This window comes from Lissotriton helveticus, chromosome 5_1, assembly GCF_964261635.1.
Source record: "Lissotriton helveticus chromosome 5_1, aLisHel1.1, whole genome shotgun sequence".
Taxonomy (NCBI): domain Eukaryota; kingdom Metazoa; phylum Chordata; class Amphibia; order Caudata; family Salamandridae; genus Lissotriton; species Lissotriton helveticus.
In genome coordinates, this window is record NC_136065.1 from 1,155,629,185 (window position 1) to 1,155,643,548 (window position 14,364).

Sequence of the window (14,364 nt, forward strand, 5' to 3'; positions counted from 1 at the left end):
CCACTCGGCTTGGTTATGTGTAGCAGCTTACCAACCCAGTTATTTTCGGTGGTTACGGTTTCATCTCCTTTGTTTCAGGTTCAGACAAGAAATCTGATTAAACGCAGAAGACTGCCAGGATATTCAACCTGAGGAGGACGTTCTTTCTTCCATGATGGAGGAGTTATGATGTTATTCAAGTTATTTTGGACTTGTTCGTTACAAAGAAAGAGGAAGATGGCCGCACGCAAGGGGTTCTTATGGACTATGGGGGCGTGCCTATGTACAAGTCATGATGGGAAATGTAGTTGTTTACTGTTATTTAATGAAAGATACATATTTTCATTGGCTGCTGTGATGTTTGCAGTAAAGAATGAGAATCATAATCCTCGCCTCCGTGTCCTTAATAGAATTGAAAATTCTTGGCGCCAATGCTAGCTAATTTTTGATTGTTTATCTCACCCCCTCTGCAGCCAGGCATTGCTAATGCCAGAGCCCAGCTATGGAGCGCTGCTCCGTGATGTACCTCACTTTGTGAAATGGAAGACGGAAGTTTAGTAAAAAAATACCATAATTAGCTGTTATTGAGAAGCAGTCACCTCAGTGCAGTCCTCTCAGGTGAGCAAAAGACGGGTTCAGCCAGTGATTCAGTCACGGAGAAGGTTACAACTTCTTTTGCGAGGGGGATTAATTTATGCAAAAGAGGGTAATTTATGTCAGAAGAGGCTAGTGACGTCAATGAGCTCTAAAGATCTCGAAAGGTCAAGATCTAAGCGAGTGCAGCATCTTTTCCGGGTGGAGACAAACTGGTGACAAGAATATCCAAAGCACCTACGAGAAATGCTACCAGTCATGTCTTTTAGCCAACACCACTTTATCTGCTGGGAATTTTAAACACACAATTACAATGTTTTCAAGTAAAACTACGACTCCCAAAATGCAACATGCAGTTGGCTTGAAAAACACAACCAACAAGCGGAAAGTGTCATATCAGGCACGAGAACATTCTTAGCTATGCCAACCTTTGGTACATGAATAACTATGCAGGTGTGAAGCTGCAGTCGGAGCATGGGATCACCAGCTCGCTCAGGGGCCTCTATTCGCATAAATAAACGGTTGACCTGCCCATCTAATGCATTGTTATTTCCAAGCTGTGCTGTGTGCTACAAAAAAGGCACTCAGGATTCTTGCCCTACCTGGTCATCGCTGACCACATGGAAGGTGGAGGTAGTGCGGTTCTGCTCTTCTGCGGCCGAGCACTTTAGCGCTGGTGACGCCCGGTCATAATTACTAGAGGGGCGGCATGTGCACTTTGTACCCGACATTGCGCTGCTCTTATGTAACTATGAAAAGGAAATTTATAATAAAAAAATCTTCACGTACAATCATATGTTAAATATTACACATGAACGTGTCTACAAACTGTTGGCTTCATAATGTGCGGTAAATGTCACAACATTCCCTTAATTCTTTCTGAACTGAAAACAAAAACTCTTGCTCGTTTACCAATTAGTACGGCAGAATATTAGCCCCAAGCGAGTGCACTAACCCTCGAGTTGCTAATTTAAAGATATAAATAACCATTACATTGAATAAATGTGTACAATTGCCACACACACGTACTGTGGGAATGCATACATTTTGTGCATCACAAAAGCATGTTGAAGAAGCCGTGCCTACCTACTACCTGCACAAACATTTTGACTTACATCTCAACTAGCACTGGCAGTGCCAATAGTTCTGACTTTTGAATGAAGGAGCCTTTTGTGTCATTGATGAGTTTAGGCACTCAAGTCATCATACATGTACTCAGTTACACATCTTACCACTCATGCATCTATTCATCCATCCATTGACTCATTCAGGGGCGTAGCTATGGGGAGGTGGTGGGGGCTGTCTGCCCCAGGCGGCGCTATTTTTGGGGCAGCCGCCGCAAAGGGCCACCAGTGCCGCGCGCGCGGTCCTGTTTGAAGTGCCAGCGCACCGCCACCTGCTGCTTGCAACTGCTGCATAAGCCTGTGACGTCGCACAAGCTTCTGCAAGGTTGACTGTGTGCCTGGCGGAGGCATCCGGGTTCATTGCGTGAGCCGCCTGGGGTCTGGTCCGGGTCGGGACACAAAGTAGTGCTTGCGCTTCCTGTGGACAGCGCTGTGCAGCGGAGCTTGGGGTGCCTTGGCTTGGGGTCTCCTGGTGCTTGGGAGGACGGGACATTGAAACCCGGAGCACTTTTGTGGAATGCAGCGTGAGGGGAGCTTCATTCAAACAGGTAAGCTCCAGTGCAGTTCTTGTCTATTAAGCTTCCTTTTGTGAGAGAAATGGGGACAGAGACAGGAAACGTTTATCCTTGCACACAAAGGCTATCTTCGTTACTTTTTATAACATAGCAGCCAAGGTTCCAGGTTGCAATATGTGACATTTTCATAATTTCAGTGTAATTATGAGTGATATTTCAACCACTAGGAGTGACACTTTCTTGCTAGAAAAATTAAGCAAGCAATGAAGAAGAGGGAAACATTTAAAATCAGAAATTGCACCCATTTGAGTCTTGGCTTTGCGGCTCGGACTAGAGGCCCAAAAAAACTGTGGTGAAAGCGTGCCTAGTGTTGCACTGGACAGGCCAGCAGAAAAACAAAAACAGATTGCCAGTCAATGTGCCCCCCCCTCATATGTTTTACGATTGCCCACGTCTAACCTCTTACTGGCAATCAATAGGCATCAGATTAACATCCTCAACAGGTTCCATTGTGAGTATAGATCTCCGCCTGGTAATTTTTCGAGTAGTGGACACAAAACGTAATGCTAATAACAATCTTTTGTTCTACTCATTGCTGGCGGCGCGATGAGAGATTTGCAGGCCCTGGAAAGAGGCTACTCCCCCGACCTTCTACGACTGGTGTTCCTCCATGCTACAAATATCTAAAATGGATCTTTCCAGGGCTGGAAAACCGGATAAAAGAGCTTTTTGGTCAAACTTGATTGGTCCCAATAACTTGAGCTGGGTTTTTTTTTTTTTTTTACCCCAGTTCCAATGATTACGTAGCCATGACACACTCTCTTCGCTATATTACTGTTGTCCTTGTTTTAAGGCGAATCAGTGGTAACAGTAATAGTGGAATCTGGTTAATGGCATTCACCTGTCGATAGGTGCACAGGGGCCAGAGATTGGGTGAGAAAATGACATAGCTGTAGGGTCTTGTCGTATTCGCATTACGATCCCACCCCAACCAGTCCTGCACTGAGACAGCATGTCTACTTTCCCCATCTCTTTTTCCCTGTCCACGGTACTGACGGGCTAGCCATGGTTAAGATGAGGAACAACAAAAAAAAAAAAATGTGCCCCCCCGCCCCACTCCCTGCAAAATCAATCTAGAGAGCACCATCTTAGGACTCGGGCGTCTCTCTGTGATGTACCCCGGCCCAATAGCATGGATGAGAGAGGCCCCAAAAATTTCACGCACAGTTTAATTATCACGGATGATCCACCTATGCCTAATTGACCCGTGACCACAGCTAGTGCACCCACCAAGCCAGACTACAGGCTGAGGCAGCTGCTCATCACGCGCTGCCATTGAAAATATTTTGTGTTATAATTATTAGCACAGTGACACACAGGTGGCAGTACCTGATAACTAGTACTTACTTCAACTTTTGCAACACTGCAGGCAGCGTGACTCTGGCAGGCAGCAGGCTCAGGCTGGGAGCCACCCCCCACTGGCAATCATTTTGGTTTGCCGCCCGGCATACCGCCGGCTGTCCTCAGTGAGTTCATGTGCTTCTACTGTAGATTAGCTATGCACGGAAATCCACCCGGCTACCTCTTTCAAATGACCAGGCCAAAACCCAGCTACTCCACAGCCAGAGGCAAGCAGAAAGATCCTCGAATAAAAGGCTCCACACCCTGCCAATATATGCTAGAGGGCGGCGGGCAGTAATTGGAAGAAGGGAGTGTGGGAAAAAGAAAACAGAGTCTAGGAAACAATTACAGGGCACAGCAATAGATGAACCCCTGTGGAGCATGTCTTTAGAAGGAGGCCAGTATTGACACTTCATAAACTGCTTGATTCGCTGCTCCTTCCACTCGCAGCCCTGGAAGTGAAATTACAACACCCGGCCCCTAAGCCTTGATGGAACTTATCGATTCGATGCTAATACGCCTATTCTTTGAGACAGCAGCCAGGTAAAGAATGGGCGCCAACAATTAGAGATATATACTGATCCAAGGCTGACCCGAGGACGGGGGTGGACGCGAAATAGGCTCTGAAGCGTTTCAAACATGATGCGTTGGCTGTCTTTCCCGGCGAACGGGGGGCCTGCAGCGGCACCGCACTCAGTGACTTCTTGATCCCTGATGCGCAGCCGAAACGTATGTCGCCCGCTTGCACCGCAGATGGTAGCTGAGCAGGTCAGAGCAAGGACAGACCTGTGACTATCCAGTGTCCGTTCAGTTCACCGGTGGTGGTCGTATTGACCTAGTCAACTCGCCAGATCTCCATTTTTAGATAATTTCCAGTGCCAGTTGAGTCCGATGCCGGCCCAGACCCGGCGCTTCTCACCGACCTCACTTTCTGAGACACAACCCCACAATACGGCACCACAGAACCTCTAACACAATGACCATGGGCTCCAGGCAGCAGAGGACAGATTGTAATATTGTAGCTTAGCACTCAGAGCTCTTTAACTGTTACTGAGCCAGTGCTGGCAAGTGAAGTCTGCTGTGGCCCGGGTCGGGCGCATGCGCAGGTGTCAGAGGTGCCAGCGCGTGCTAGTACGCGGTGTAGGCAGCAAGTTTCAGCGCTGTCAGCAGACAGAGTGGTCAGCAGACAGAGTGGGGTCAGTGGCGAAAATGTGTGACAATGCATTTCAGTGCAGTGGTGCGGGAACACCACACTGAAATGTGTTAGCATCACGCCTGATGCATGGTACTTGGCAGGCCTGTTATAATTATGTGAAATTGTGACAGGCTGTGCCCTTATCGCCCTAGTTGATGCGGACTTGATACATACAACAGTGTATTCCTGGTGTACCTACATAGAAGTTTGATTCAAACTGCTTGAACGTCAATATTCAAGCTTAATTTGGGAAATTTGATAACAAATAATGGAAACACAATTGTAAGCAGCTAAATATAAAAAAATATTGACAAGGACAGCCATTTTGATTTCTTTTTTTTTTGGAGTGATAACGGTCTCATAACGCTTCGCTAATTCACACACAGCATAGGGACAGTATGGACAGCTGGTTTGCAACGTTTCCAAACGCACAGAGAAGAGGTTTAGCATGTGTAGCAGCAGTTCTGTTATGTTGACCTGCCAGATATGGTTCAGAGTTAGCCAATTACTTGGCCCCGGCACTTTATGCAGACATCAGTCTGCGTTTGTGATTCATCCATGCAGAGGTTTTCCAGTAGGTGAACAGAATCACGTTAATGTGGGTGGCTGGCTTGCAAAACATTGGTTATCCTCATAGAGCTGTTCTATAAAGGGAGTTGGGGAGGAGGAGAGACTCTTGACACTTTCCAGCCTAACCTGTGCTAATGTTGAGTGTGTTTGGGGTTCTGCGTGGTGGTTCACAGTGTAGGTTAGGGTCTGAATCCTTTCCCCTAATTAGTGTCAGCTATGGTAGTGTTGTTGTTTGAAAGTAATGCCATGTGCCCTTCTAAATGACACAGGTGGTTAATGTAAGAGTCATTCTAGTGTAATATTTGTGGATTTTATGTTTCTCATTTGGTATGCATTGTTCCTCATCTAGGTTCCAATACAAACATTCCACCCTAGGTTCTTGTTTGCGGGTATCATTGGAGTTGGAACTGGCCTGTCTCTTGCTTGCATTGTCTCCGTTGTCTTGTTCTAGCCTTCCATTACTACTCTGTCCGATGTTTCCCAGCCTAAAGCCGCTCAATATTGAGGTCTCTCTGTCTCCAAGGCCTATCTATTTCGTCTCCTGGTTCATTTGTTTTACCTGTCCCGCTAAAGTATGAGAGGCTCTCTTTCTCCAAACACCATCCTGCAAGCATTAGTTCCCGAACCCCTCTTGTTCACTGGTTCCCTGTTCCCTAGTTGCTTAGACACAGTGCAGACAGATTGTCAGAAGGACAATCAACTATCCAGGGATAGCTCAGCTGCTATTAAGGCATAGCATTGCTCCCTGTAACTTGTTTGGGAATGCTCTGTTGTCTGGTGAGAGTAGCTCTGCTGTCAAAGACCTTAAAGGATAGATTTGCTGTTTGCCCTGAGTAAGAAATTAGCCAGAAGAGCAAGGGATTGATCAGATGAATGGTGCTAATCAGCTGCCTTTGATATGAGGTGATAGCTGGGGTCACTGTGGCACGTAAGTAGTACTTTTGCTATCTGTGACATGCGAGTGATGCTTGTGATATAAGCGCTGAGTGTGGAAAAAATCTGAGCTAGTGGTGGCTGTGCTGCTAGCGCCAGTTAGACATGTGGGCTCTTGCACCTGTCTCTGGGTAAATGTCAGTCTGTACCCTGCCCTTATGTTGATGTGTTCTTGTAATTCTGCTCAGGAAACAGCATGGATAAACTGGCCTCTCTGCTTCCATTCTCTCATTGATACATTTACCTGCAAGCACAGGCAAGCCTTTCTTCTCTCTCTTCCTGAATAATACATTTATCTGTAGAGCCTAGAGTTCTAGAGAGAGTTGAATGGCGTGTGAGCTATTTACCTTAAGAGTTTTGGCTTGTGAGAGGAAAGAAACACAAAAGATTGAGATTCAAGATACAAGAGAAGAACCTGGTATTCTCTGATCCTAGGGCCCCAGGGCCTTGGTTGCGAGAGCTCCAGTTGTGATCGTAGGTTGCCGGTGTGATTGCTCCAGTCAGTCAGCAGTTGTCTAGGCGCTTCCAGGTCTGTGTACCACTACGGTTATGACCCTTTTGAAATGCATAAGGGATTTTATGAAGGGCTTTATTCCCAGATGTCTGTGAGTAGAGTGATACCAGTAGTAGCTAGTTAGCTACTCACCAATGATTGAGTCGTGCACATACTGAAACACACATGCGTAAATGCACACATAACTTTCTTCGTATCGGGACATCTTTTAAGTAACTTTTTTTCTCCAGACCTTGGTTCGGCCATGCCTACATTCGGGTCTGGGAGGCAGCTTAAGACGTGTGTTACAGTGACGTGTGTTACAGAGCCTTGTTGTTCCATACTAGACACATTATTATGATTTTACTGTTTTTGCAGACTTTAAACACTGTTGGTTACCAGGAAAGTAATGTGAAAACAAAATCGCAGAAAAATGTAATGTTTCTTGTTTCTTCTGATTATTCACGGAGTGCTGCAGTGCCGTATCAGTTTATACTGGGCTTTGGATATGGTTAAACATGTTCCAATGGCCCCTACAGCTGTGTTTAAGGATTGTGATGATAGTGTCGTCCCTCCCAGTATTTTAGCTTTGGGCCCTCTGGGCAGGCTGTGCCCCATGTGTGTGCTGAGGCTGCTCTGAAGGAAAGATGCACTATTACAAGCTGGCTTTGGGTCCCAAGAGCACACATCTTTTCATTCCCAGGGAGTTGGTTGCTGCTGCTTAGAAGTCATGACAGGGCTCGATCCCTGGTTGTTGCCTTTGGGCCACCAGAGCGGGCTTTGTATCTAGTCTATGTTGGCAAGGTTGTGGAGCTGACTGACCCCTTTGTGCTGCGTTTAGTTCTAAGGGCACACAATGAGCCATTCCCTGTGAATAATTAATTTGCTGTTTTTGAAAGATAAAGAACAACAGGATTCGACACCGTTAAGTTGGGTTTTGGGTCCCCAGAGCACATCACGTTTGTGCACGTCCCCACTGCTTTAATGGGGGGACCATGGTGATGGGTCATTTAATGTCAGCTGTAGGTGACGGATCCCCGAACAGTGTCATGTATGTGCATGTTTGCATTGTGCTGATGTGATTACCAGGTAATTGTTCACGCAGCTCTCTGATGGATGTCACATGCAGTTTTTCTGAGTCCCCAGATAGATCATGCAGTCTGTGTGTTCTCCTTTGTACCACCGGTCACCAGTGTATTCAACTGTGTAGCCTTGGACCGTGTCATATATGTGCATGTAACTTGCATGATCAAGGTAACTATTAGCGGCGATACTACATGTCTCTCGGACCTCTTTCGAGTGCTCACCGTCCTTTTTCCCCAGCACCCCCAGACCCAGGGGCGGCAATCTGAGGGATAGCCCTGGGTGCCACAAGCTCTAGCTACGCCGATATGTCCGTGTGATTCATCCGCCTTCCAAAATAAAAATACATTTTATTATGTTTTGTATGTTTTTTAGGCATCTGCACCAGTGGTATTTAATTCCTGTGCTAAATATGTGCATTTTAGTCAATTAGACCTGACGTTATTTATTTTCAAATGTTACCGAATGTGTACACTTGTTTAGCCTTTGCTAGTATTCTTAACCATTCACGTCAGAATTCTTTACATCTTTAATTATATTGTCGTTGTTATTTCTCACTTGAATAATCTAACTGTATCTGATACTAAATAATGGATGTTTAAATTGAGACTTTCAACTGTGGTTTTATTGTTATTTGTATGTTTATGAACTTTTGTGTGTTTTATTCTTTCAAGCCATGAAAGACTAGTATTGTTGATTGCGAAGGGGGATATTTATGTTTATGATTGATACTTTTCTTAGCAATGTTTAATTTATGTTTGGGTTTGTATGGGTTTTTATCTTCTGTCATTGTAAACTGCCTATTTATTGTTTTATCTACACAGAAATATGAAGATTGATTGATTGTTTTTGATTAGTTGATTGATTGAGCAAAGTCAATTTCCAAAGGCGTTGCCATCACAGATGCAGCCGGTACAGTGGCACTGGGGCTAGAGGTTGGAAAGTCCCCTGCGAGCCTTGCATCAGCTGCTGTTACATATTGAGAACTAGCTTTATTTTAACTTGCAGCCCTGGCTCTGTGCACTCTCTCTTCAGTAGTGCTGGCAGCATAATGACTGTCATTTGTTCGCTTCATCTTCTACCTCCGCTTTCGCTTTTGTCGTGTACTAAGATCAAGTGCCACATCAGTTGATACCAGCTATGTGTGAGGGGTGTGCAGCATTGGCTGGGTGAAACTGGCTCATTCTGAGCACAGACAAAAGTGAGGGATAATTGTGGGTGATATTGGGCACTAGAGGGTCTTGTTGTCTGAATCACAGATCTAGGGGCTTCTGTCCTACTGGACAAAGATGGCTAAGAACTTGGAAACCAATTTAGATTGTGATTTACACAAGGGCACATATTTACAAGCCCCTTGCAATTCCCTATCACCACAGGAACGTCACTTTTAATGACATTCTTGTGGCGATAGGGGCTTCGCCATATTCGCAAGGTGGCGTTTAGCCACTTAACGTGGATGAATGCCGCCTTGTAAATGAGGCACCCTTTCACGCTATACTTAGCGTGAAAGGGGGGGTAATGGGCGTTGCAGTGGGAATTCTGCTGCAATATCCCTTGATTTTGACACTGCACCCTATTTACAAGGGTGGTGCAAATTGGAGGAAGTTCCAAAATTAAGACCAGGGAAAACATGGTCTTAACATGGCGAAGTGAGGAGAAATGCTTTATTTCTCCTGGTTTCTGCTGTTTCTATGTGTGCTGCATTGTGCGGCACACATACAAGTTTCACATCGCCATTCCTTCCTGTACATAACCAATCATTCCCTCAATGTGAGTACCTTAGCACTATGGCGTAAGGGTGCCTGCGTTGGCGCTAGGCAGCTTAATTTAATGCCAGATATCGGGAAAACACAGGGATCTGCCGTATCATTGTAAATACAGCTGATCCCAAAGTTTTCAGAATGGCGGAGCGTGGTGTTAGCATTTTGAGCTTAATTCCACCCTTCGCCATTCTCTTGGAAATATACCTCAAGGATCTCTATTTATCAACTGCATCAACAATCTTTGTTTACCATCTGAGACTTTTCAAATGGATTCAGACTGTACCTTTTCTTTTACTGTGTGGAGAAGCGTGGCTCAATGGTTAGAGCGGAGGACCCTGATGCAGAGGTTTGGCCCGGGACCAGGGTTCAATTCCCGCCTCGGCGGCCCTTGGAGTAAATTTCTCCGGACCTGATAATTCTCGCCTCGGTGCCTAGTCTAATCATGGGTCCCACTCTGTGACTCTGGGCAATAGCTTGCTTAATCTCTACAACGGCCCCAGCAGCGCTTGGATGCCTGGCTTCACCATGGGGGTGCCCAGGAGTGGACATCTCACAGGGAATCCCAGGAAGGGTTCCACAGCGGTATACGTACAGCGCCAGGAGACCCCCAAATGGGGTGACAGTTGCGCTTTACAAGTACACACACATTTACATTTACTGCAGCTAAAGAGTGGAACTAACTTCCAGAAAAATTATCTCTTATTTTGAACTCACATATAAAGAGTAAATGGGGGTATTTTTAGCTGAGATTTGACAGTCAAGCTGAATTGTTATGAATGTCTCCATTAGCAGGGCACACTTTTAAAGTAACAGTTACATTGTATTTTCTCTTTGTCCCTCACACTCTTTCCCCTCGTTCTCTTTCTCTCTTTATTCAATGCCACATGATGCACCGCAGTGCACAGTTCTCTTTGGAAGGCTGCAATATTGTTATGCATTCTACCTGTGACGGCGAAACTAACTCCTTCACTCACTTCTGGATGACTATAATACTGCTTTACATTGGGGGGCATATTATCAAGACTCGGCGATAATTTATCGCCGCTTTATCGGAAGGAAACTGCCGATAAAGTGGCAATAATGGGCTTGATAATATGCTCTATGGAATTCCAATCGAAGCTCATGTTAAATGTCCTTCACATCTAACATGAGCTTCGATTGGAATTCCATAGAGAAAAATATTATCAAGCCCATTATCGCCGCTTTATCCGCAGTCCTGCCGATAAAGCGGCGATAATTTTATCGCCGAGTCTTGATAATATGCCCCCTAGTCTGTTGTAGTCGGGACATTTGAACCTACTTCTCCTATCCCTTGCTCCCCCACTAGCTTTCTATCACTATTGGAATGCTGTTGTGTTGACCATCATGATCTTTTTGTCCTCTCCCATTTGTTACTGAGCTTCTATTGTACCATCAAGCTTTCCATGGCCAGTGCAGGCAGAGGAACAAAGAAGCATTAATAAAGTTGCTATTGCTAACACCCCCCACTAACCAGGACTCGAGGAAGCTCCATTAGGAAGCTCTACTCCTAAACCTCTCTGGGTAGAGGTGAGTGAGCAGGCAAGACCTAACTCAAGGGGGGTTGTGCAAAGGGAGCTGGGGCACGGTACAACACAATATTTGCAGGATGCACGTGTTCTTTTCAGAACAGAATTAGCTGTGAACACCAATAAAAACAGGAAATGAAACATGTTACAGTGATAACACCATGTCCCCTGGCATTAACACTATGCACTGTTCACAATACCTACATTTTGAACAAGTATAGCACAATGTTGTGGGTGAAAAGACACTCGTTGGCAATGCAATTACTAGAGCCTTCAAAGGGTACAACAATATTAAGAAACTCATACTGACTGAGATTATTCACTGATCGCGATCACAATGCCACGCAATGAAGAATCACAATCCTCCCACCAAAACCACGATACTTTGTAATAAGTTTGCAAACCTACATTATTTGTAAATCTAGCATTCAAGGACACTGCAAACAAACAAGCTGAAACATAGGAAATACAATAGCATACAATAATACAGCGTGCCACTGCCCTGAAAGCTTACGGGACAATGTCCTGGAGTTCGGGAAATACTGTGTTGAGCCCTTAAAATCTGGGTATTCATTTCTTAGTGACCCTGCTGGGGCTATCCATAAATCTTACTCTGACTAGCTGACAAGCCTACCTGGTTCTGGACCACCATCGAAGTACCAGGGCCATTTGAAGAAATGGGAAAAAAACATATTTTGGTGCGGGGACAGTGTGCTCACCAGGCAAGGTCACCACTCAGGTCACTCATACTTGAAGTATTTTAATAGATCTCTGGCCATATATATAAAGGGCTTCAAGGCACTATTGCTGCCACCCGGAAGTCTTTGAGCTGGCTCTTGGCCAGCGGGAATGAACGGTCAGCACCAGGGAAAGCTGGCAAATCTTCAGAGGCAGCCTTGTGGCATTTTCCTAGCCCAATGAAAAAGCGTGCAGCAAGAAGTGTCAGAGTTGGAGCGCTACTCTCTCCATTCTATGCACTAGTAATGGCAATGTCTCAGAGTGTACTCTGAACCATATTAGACAGTGTTCTGAATCATGAAGGATTGAGGATTTGTCATATATATGTGCCTGTAGTTAAACTCAAATAGTCCACAAACATCATATTTCATGTGAAAGCAGAAAACACTGGATTGACTAAAAGTTGTTTGCAAAAGAGATGTCACCTCCATTCAGTCTGTACAAAACTTTTATCTATATTCAGGAAACACTTCTTAGATTGGAACTCAAACCGTGACTTACCTGTTAGGTTGTCTCACTGAAACGATCACTTTCAAAACCCTCTCTTGTGACCTAAGGAACGACATCACTGCACATCTTATAGTAACACAAGGGACCATTTTGGTTCTGAACAACTCAGAAAAGATAACTAATTTCCGGTTTAGACTTTAGAAAGCCCTAGGTTGAAAACAGTGTGTTTCATCACACAACTAAGATAGTCACATTATACCCTCCATCTTTCTGAAGAAGTAGAAGGCGCTCTTGCATAACCTTTTGACCTCGTTAGTTTGGAGATGGGAAGTTCTGTGAATTCTTAACACCCACAGCCTACCCGTCCAGCACAAAATCCAAGTAGGTGAACCAAAGTCTTTCTTGTCAGATGAAAGCTCGGAGTGAACTCCTCCTGTTTTGATAAACCTGTGCTCCCCAGTGCATGGTTTCTGTGAGGCTATGTCAAGTCTCTTCCAAACACGATATATGGGAATTCATGGTCATCAATTGCACTCTCTCTATTTCAGTCTGCTCGAGTTTTTCCTGCCTATTGTGAGAATTTGGTATTTCACTGTGTCAATATCAGTTATATGTTACTCATTACTCCTCTATGATCCTAGTGTCTTGGGAAAAAAATGTTTTACCCCTCAAGTTCTTCTCTCAGTGATAAACAAACCAGTAACACAAATGCACGCCAATGCACACAGTTGGGGTTGTGCACAAGCACCACAGCACATCCGGGGCCCTATCAATGATAGGACACACTTTTCCCTGTTTGCGCCACGGTGCACCTTAAAGTAGGTGTGCTGGGTCCAAACATGAATAGTATGCCTAACTAGGAACAATGTGCTGCCCTGAGGGCAACTGCAAATTTACGCTGCCCCTAGGGCAGCATATTCAAGAGAAATAAAGCTGCTCCATGTATCTCTCTGCAGTCTGCATTTCAAAAGGGATTAGAAATCCCCTTGCAGGCTATTGGAGTTATTGACTGCGCGCACCTGCAGGGAGATTTTTGGGAGGTCATGGGATCACCTTTCATCCCTTGAGAGGGCTGCCCTCAGGGGACGCACTGGCAGTGCCCCACCTTTTTGTGGCACACTTTAAGTGTTCCTCCTAAGGGCATGTTTGCTCTGTGCATGGAATTACGGTATAAGTGCAAAGGCAAATTGATTCCTTCATTTGCATGGGGCCACACCCTCTCTCGATAGCACTGGCACTACATGTTCACCAGTGCTATCTGTTTTACAGAAGGTGCGGCACATGCGTCTGCGGCCCCCTTGTATATTAACAAGGTGCCTGGGGTGCACAAAGCATGCACAAATGGTGGAGAAGTGTGGCTCAATGGTTAGAGCGGCAGACCCTGATGCAGAAGTCTGGTCCGGGACCAGGGTTCAATTCCCGCCTCGGCGGCTCTTGGGCTTAATTTCCTCGAACCTGATAATTCTCACCTCGGTGCCTATTCTATTCATGAGTCCCACTCTGCAACTCTGGGCAATAGCTTGCTTAATCTCCACAATGGCCCCAACAACGCTAGGATGCCTGGCTTCACCTTGGGGGTGCCCAGGAGTGGGCGCCTCACAGGGAAAGGCCAGGAAGGGTTCCTCAGCGGTATTCGTACAAGCGCCGAGATGCCACCGGGTAGTCGTGCGCTATACAAGTGCGTAATTATCATTTATTAAATGCCCACTGTGCTCCCCGGGCATTTCTGTGATTCAGCCCCTGGCCTGTGCACCCACATGCATCATCTCTATATGAACTAACATATAGACTGGCAGAACTTCTCTAAAAGTTTTGGAAGCAGCAGCACTCACAAGGCTGGCCTGTGCCCATGAGCTGTTCAAAAAGCTTGCGTTTGTATCTTAAGGCTCAGGCAACTGACTATCTAAGTTACTTTAGTTCCAAAATCTGAAAGATCCACACAATTAGGCGACGATATGATGTGCCATCCTTACGGGGAT